The following is a 7924-nucleotide window of genomic DNA, read 5'->3' as shown; positions in this document are numbered from 1 at the left end:
GCCACGAGATGAAGTCAGTGAGTGAATGAAGAACTTGACAAAACAGGCTGCGCAACACTTCAGGGAAAGGTTCTTCTCTGCTTGGGCTGGCATGGTGAAGTTATGAAACTGTAGTTGTGGTTTAATAAGCGGTAAGACTTGGAGGTGTCCCCTGGTGCCTAATTCACCATTGTGCTCTGGTTATGCATTGCAAAGCATGTCTGTTCAACTGTAAGGTGTTGTGCAAGAAAATTAGGGTGTGATGTGATGATGGCCTATCACACTGGAGACAGTTTTATGGACCACTGACTTAACAGGCAGATGAGATGTGATAAGAGCAGGCTGAACTGTGGAGTGACAGTGCCACACCTTTCTCTCCAGGCCACCAAAGAGAGACACTCCAGGATATTGTTTCTAATGTCGGGCCACAGATGGAAAGGGATAGGCTCTGTTAAATATGATGAAGAAACTTCCACTTAAATAACTGAAAAAGTTACTGTCCAGCATTAAGTGATATTCCACTTCAAAAGCTGGATTTTGTTCTAATGGAGCTTGAAGTCAAAATAGTAAGGAGCAGCACCAGCAGCTGTTTATATAAATTCTATATTATTGTTAGTGGTATGTGAATAATCAATAAATAATGAAATAAACTATCAAACACCTCAATCTCACACTTTTAATTCCAGTTTATGAATGTTGTCATTAGGAGAGAGGGCAGATAACTGGCTCTTGCATTTGGGCTTAATGTAACCTATATCAAAATGTCTTTTAGTGAGATCTTTAAGTGCACCATAGGAATTTAAAAAATCTTTCTTCAAATGTACTCAAACCACTCAAAAAACTAATGCCTACTTTAGACATCATTTGATTCTGGTTGGTTCATGGCAAATTGCTGATTTAGTTCAGGCTCATTATAGCTCTACGCAGACTCAAATCCAGGATGTAGTTTTCTTCTACTGAGCAGATTGTTCTTGATCCATGCAGGATGTGAAGCAGACAATCATCTCTTTCACCGGGTCTCTTGCGGTGCGTTACCTGAGGTGCAGGATAAGAAATGGGCAGGAATTGTTGGAAATAATGAGCCAATTTTGACATGTTAAAATTTATCATCCAATAAATTTTATCATCCAAAAACTGCCTCTAAAAGAATCCCATCACCAACTGTGATTATTGTCCGAGAGGCAAATGATCTGCCTGCAAAGCAGATCAGAGTAGCCTTCACAACTCCCTCAATTTCAAAATTGTCAGAGTCCGGACTGCTGCTGCTTTGATATTAATGCAATTATCTCCAGAAAAACATCATCATATCAACAGACTGTATGGTGTTCAAAATCCTGTATCCTGGGCTCAGTTTGTCTTCTTTACAAAACACACATTTGTATTATCTTTCCTATCATGCAAATGTACATGGCTGGAAATGTCGCAGCAAAAAAACAAATTATTATTGTAATGTTGCCAGTAAATCACAAGTAAATCCTTTCAATACTGAAACAGAAGATGTAGACGAGTTAGAGGATTTGTTCAGGTTGGTACGTGTATAAAATGATCAATTTTAATGACCCAGGTTTTTACAGCGAAATCTTCTTTCATTCCTAAACATTTTCTGAAAAATAACTATGTAAAACTTGATTTTTAACTGAAATCTAAATCATGGTAATAGCTATTGACTGGCATATTTATCTGCATTGTAGTCTACATTCTCACCACTATCATAGCACATCATCATATAAGAAAATATCAGTGATTCTTGATCTGAGGTTGAATTTGTACTTATAGTTTCTAACCATCAGATGGACGCTACGTTCCACTGATTCTCTTTCCTATCTATACCAGTCATGTAAGGACGTCCAAGACTAAATAATGACTAACCTCTAATAAATTATTGTTCCTCTAAAGCTGTGTCTTAACACTCATTCTACCAACACATTTAACATACAAGGACTCCCAGCTGGGGTCCCTGGGGATCCCAAGAATAAACTACTGTAAGAAACAACCATCATTGCAAAATGTTTACTTATTTCCTCTCAAAACATTATTAGATATGTAATTAATGTCATCTGGAAAAAACACATATTATTACTATTTTAGGAGAGTTACCGTTCTCTTTAATACAAATTGCAGCTTTTATCCCACTGCTTCCCTGCTGCATCTGTGTCTGTTTCCTTCAAAATGACTGACTGAGTGCCCCTACCCCCCCTGATAGCATGTGATACTTTAAATTTGGACATGACTCTGATACCTCTGGGGTCTGAGGGTATCCCAGTCAGTAGGATTAAGCTTAAATATCTCATTTGCTGTTGATAATCCATATCAACAGAAGTCATACCCATACAGAAACTGCCAGCCAAACAAACAGGGTTTAGCAGATAGCTGTCGATATTTGGCCTTCTTAGCTGGCTGGTTATCTCACTGTCCAAATTTAAAGTTGGCACAGTGTATGCAGATGAAGCTTTTGCACAACTTTTATAGAGTGTTAATAAAAAAAGCAGTGATATAAAACTTTATAATACCAATGTACATGTGAAGGAAGGAATAGTAGTGTATAAAAGTGTTGGTATTTGATAGCTTACATAAGTAACAATGGTGAAGTGTGTGTGTGGCTCTTTTGAGTTTGGGCAAATTAAGATGGGACTGTTTCAGGGCCACTGAGCAGCTGCTGGATCTTGGCCTCAAAGAGAAATCGGTGGAAGGTGCCCCAAACACTCCTCCCACACATATGTCAATATTTGACAGCATGTTTTGCAACTTTCATTATTTCTATTTATGTCCATTATTTCCACACAAGGTTTAGGTTATTCAAGTGTAGACTACTTTAATTCCTGCATGATATAATGACAGTGGTACTGCCTCGACATGCAAAACACGTTTCAGTTAATGAAAGCAACAGCAAAATAGATAAATAAATGAATAAAAATAGAAAATAATTAAGAAACAATAAACAACAACACTGAACAAAAACATAACATGTCACTAACCAGAAAATGTGCATACTATCATCATTTTCCTTAATTCTGACTGAATGTCATGCATGTATATCATAGATGTAGGGCAAGATGCATCCAGTTTCACATTATCACATTGATGTCCTTTGATTTCTTCACTTCAATGACAGGGATGGACACCTGAAAGAGTGAACATAGACAAAGAGCAGTCTGACGTTTCTTCATCTGTCCTTAATTGATATAAGAAAAAATACTTTTAGAGCTTTGTTTCTTTTGACCAGAACCTGTCCATCGTGCAGCATTGTGTGTGTATGTGTGTGTATATATATATGTGTCTCTTTCTCTCTCAACCCAACCAGTCAACGCAGATGGCCGCCCACCCAGAGCCCAGTTCTGCTCGAGGTTTCTTCCTGTTAAAGGGGAGTTTTTCCTTGCTGCTGTCACCAAGTGCTTGCTGGGGGGAATGCTGGGTCTCTGTAAATTAAAGAGTACAGTCTAAATCTGCTCTACATGTAAAGTGCCCTGAGATAACTTCTGTTGTGATTTGTCATTCTATAAATAAAATTGATTTGACTTGACACAAACACCCCTTACTCTGATCCTTTTCTATCATGAAATGCATCAAAAGTACACATGTTTTTTGTATAATTTTAGTTTAGTTTTCAATACAGTTCAACGTTTCACAGTATGGAAAATGACTTTAAAAACATTAAACACATCATGGCACTCAGAGGAAAAAACCTTTGAAAACTGTGTTTGTATTTGCAGATCTTGGAGTTTATATTTTCTTTTCACATAATTTCTCATCAAGAACACTGCCTTTTTTTAGTATTTTATTTTGGATTTTCAAATAGCATACAAACTGTACGGCCACACAATGACAATACAAAAACACTCACTGTTCATTACAGACATCACAAAATTAAATTAACAGATAATAAAATAAATGAAGATGTAACAATTAAAGTAAAAATGTAACTACTAATAGTAAGTAAAACAATAAAAAGAGAAATTGAGAGATAGGTTAGCCTAAACCACTACAAAATGTTAGAGAAGCAACACAAGTCATTAAAAAGTGACAACTCTGACCTTTAGTGACCCTGGCTATTGTATACGTTGTTGTTCCCAGACCTGTCAAGAATGATGGACCTTCCTAACCTGCATATCAATACATCAGGATAGTGTCTAGACAGTCTGTTCCAAAGTACCAAAGTACGTCACCAGTTAAGGCCAATCTGTAGAAAACCTGATCCAATGACACAGGGAGAGTGGAAAATTAATTTTAGGTATAACTAATAAAAGGAGATCATTTTAAGTCTGAAACATTGGGGGGAAAGTCTGCATTAATATTTTCTGGTGCTGCATTGGCAGTGTGCAGTGTTTGGATTTAATCTGATTCAGTTTCTAGACATACCGATCCAACATGAAAGTTCTTATTTGTTAATCATCACTGCAGTTAAACATCATCAGTCACCATCATCCTGCATCAATGGCTCTTCCAGACAAACATCTACTTCAGGTTATTAATCTTATAGCTGAGTCTCTCAGCAGCAGTGAACACTGGAGGCTCTTCTGCTTGTGTGAAAACTTGGATACGGACGATAATGTGGCTTGTTTGAAGGAAATGTTGAGGTCTAAAGCGATGAGCTATAAGAATGGTCACCTGTTTCCAGCAGAGCTCTGCAAAGCTGCAACTGAGGCATTATAATATCACGAGGAAGGTGTTCACAAACAGCAGAGATTAGGTGGAGAGGACTCTGACGTAAAGGGAGTTTCTGTCAAGATTCAGGTAAGATATGCTTTAAGATATCTGACGAATAATAAATATTTTAACAGCACTGAACAGATATAAATCTGTGACTTGATGCTTTTCAAGGGTTATGGAGGTAATAAATGTGTTGTCAAATGTTGCCTAACAATTAACTGTCAGATATTAAAAATACAAAGTTGCAAGTATATAGCACAGTGTGATGAATAACTGGATATTTTTCTAACACAGTGACTTAAATTGCATGAACTTTTATCATCTCTACAATAACTGATCTGAACTGAAGAACATCTCTAAAGTGAGGCCATTTCTCTTTCTGTGCAACACAGAGAGAATGATACACGCTTTTATAACTAGCAGGCTAGACTATTGTAACACTCTCCTTTCTGGTCTACCGAAGAATCAGCAATTAATTCAAAATTCTGCTGCATGAATGCTGACTAAGACCAGAAGGAGAGCACACATTACACCTATTTTAAAGTCTTTACACTGGTTACCTGTTAGTTTTTGTATTGATTTTAAAAAATCTTATATTAGTTTATAAGGCTCTACATGGTCTTGCACCAGACTACCTCTCAGAAATGTTTTTGCTTTATGAACCAGGAGGGCCCCTCAGAGCCTCCGGTTCTTTTCTTTCAGCTGTTCCACAAAGCAGAACAAAAACATTTGGTGATGCTGCTTTCAGCCATTATGCTCCAAGCTGCTGGAACAGCCTCCAGAGGATCTGAGAGGAGCTGAAAATATTGATATTTTTAAACGTGAACTAAAATCCATCTGTTTAGTTTGGCTTTTATGTAGTGTTTCATAATTTTATGGTTTTATTATTTATACTTATTTTATTTATTATCATCATTATTATTATTTATTTTTATCCTATTTTGTTTTATCAACACTCTACTGTTGATCATTATGATTTATTTTATCCTAGTTTATTCTATTAACATTTTACTGTTTTGCTATAATCTATTAACTTGTAGGCTATTTCACAGTTGTATTTATTGCAATTTTTATTGCTTGTATTTTCTTGTATTATGTATCTTTTATTATCTTAACTACACATTTTTTGTTGTGGTCTTATTCAATTAACTGTTTTTTTGCTTTTTTAATTGTTTCAGTGTGCGTCAGTCTCTTAATCCACTTTTAATACATTTGATTTGTTTGAAATGTGCTCTATAAATAAAGTTTAATTGATTGATTGAATCTTTCTCTGCATAAAGATCAATTTGTTGATTTTAAATAGAATCATAGCTGATAAAAGTATTTTCTAGTCTGAGTAGAGTATTTCATCAAAATGGAAACGTGTGTATGTGTGTGTGTGTGTGTGTGTGTGTGTGTGTGTGTGTGTGTGTGTGTGTGTGTGTGTGTGGTGTATGTGTGTGTGTGTGTGTGTGTGTGTGTGTGTGTGTGTGTGTGTGGTGTATGTGTGTGTGTGTGTGTGTGTGTGTGTGTGTGTGTGTGTGTGTGTGTGTGTGAGCATGTCTGTCTTCCTGTCTTGACTGTATGTCTACAATTGCACACAGAATGCAAATTGACTCCCTTAGCAGTCTTTGTCTCCCTCTGGACCTTCCAAACTTCCCCAAGCTGAACAGATCGAGTCAGGCTGCCTCCCTCTCAGGGTCCAGACTGGTTAACAAACAGCAGAATAAACGCCAGCCAGTTAAATTGTATGTAACTTTTTAGTTCACACTATGCACACACACTGTGTATGTGTGTGTGTGTGGTCTGTCATAGGCTACTTTTGGGGACAAATTTCTGATTTAGGACCAGTTGACTGGGGACGGCTTGTCCAATTGGGGACAAAAGTCGTGTCCCAACTGGAAAAAGGCTGATTTTTGTGCCAATGGTTACGGTTATGGTTAGGCAAGTAGTGGTGATGGTTAGGGTCAGGGTAAGTATCCAGGAAATTAATGTAAGTCTATGTAATGTCCCCAACAGTGACTATGGTCTGGTCAGACTCTGACAATTCATATCTAAATAGAATTGCTCCACAACAAATAACGACCATATTGACATGTTGTATGCCTCGATGGTGAATAAGAATGAAATGGAAAGAAATTGAATAGCATGAATTTATTCTAGCTACCTTTTTTCATACTTGGGAGAGATTAGAATGGAGACTGGATTACAGATAATGAAAAGTAAAAAGGCAGTGTAATCTGAAGTTAAAATTGGGAGGCTAAGAGTCGCACTGTCAAAATAATGATGTTGCCAAGACAGAGGTCCAGAGGTTTTCAAAATGGGAGGCAGGCCTCCCCAAGGGGGCTCCAAACAGTTTCAGGGGAGGCTCAGTGAATGGAAGTGAAAAAATATTACATTAGTTATCAAAAGGAGATCACATAGAATAGCCAAAATGTGTGTGATTTGGTTGAAGAGATAGTTCAGATATACCGTAAGTTTGGGGGATTTTTCTGTTTTTCCCACTTCCCCAGAGTCAGAAACAAATAAATGCCTTCAGACAGACTTTTTTTTTGGATTTGGTGTAATCTGAAGTAGGTCAAACAGCAATATCAGGCTATCTTGGCTCTTTCTCTCTTGGTGGTAAGTGTCTATATTGTTTAATAGGAGCCATTTTCACTTTATAATTATTGCACTTTTCTATTGACAGCAGGTGGCAGTGAAGAGGCAAAACAAAATTATGGGCGACAATCCTATGATTTCATCCAATAGGAAACCCCCAAATACACATGATTTCTTCACACTAGAGTGTAGACTGGCCAAGTCTAGCAGAATTCTACCTCTGATAAAATCACAACTGCAGTGTTTGTTACAATACATTTATTATTGTTTTTGTTTTGTTTTTTTCCAGGGAAAAAATGAATACATGTGTAAAATGATGGCCCATGCTGACATGGAACAGTATCAAACAGGTCCACCACAAATACTTTTCCCAAACTGATATAACACATTAATTATGTCTCTAGTCTCTACTTGCTCTGGCCAGGGCGGACAGAGAGCAGTTGCTGGCCGAAAATGGCAAGATCCTGCAGCAACAGCCAGCACCAAGACTGCGAGGTCCCCAGTCACCTCCTGTACCTCACATGGCAGCTCTCTCCCTCCCCAGCCACAGAAGACTGTCCCCCATGGCTGCTCCCACCACCAACTACCTTCCATCATCTGTCTCTCAGCTGCCTTTTCACCCTCCTTCACTCGGTTGCCTGCCTGCATGCACTCCCCTGTCAAAGTATTAACGTGATGATTCACTATTGTTCAAGCAGTGTCCTAATACCTTATCTCT

The sequence above is a fragment of the Thunnus thynnus genome, chromosome 8, assembly GCF_963924715.1.
Source record: "Thunnus thynnus chromosome 8, fThuThy2.1, whole genome shotgun sequence".
Classification (NCBI taxonomy): Eukaryota; Metazoa; Chordata; class Actinopteri; order Scombriformes; family Scombridae; genus Thunnus; species Thunnus thynnus.
The sequence above is the reverse complement of the archived record's forward strand: the minus strand, read 5'-3'. Positions refer to the sequence as shown.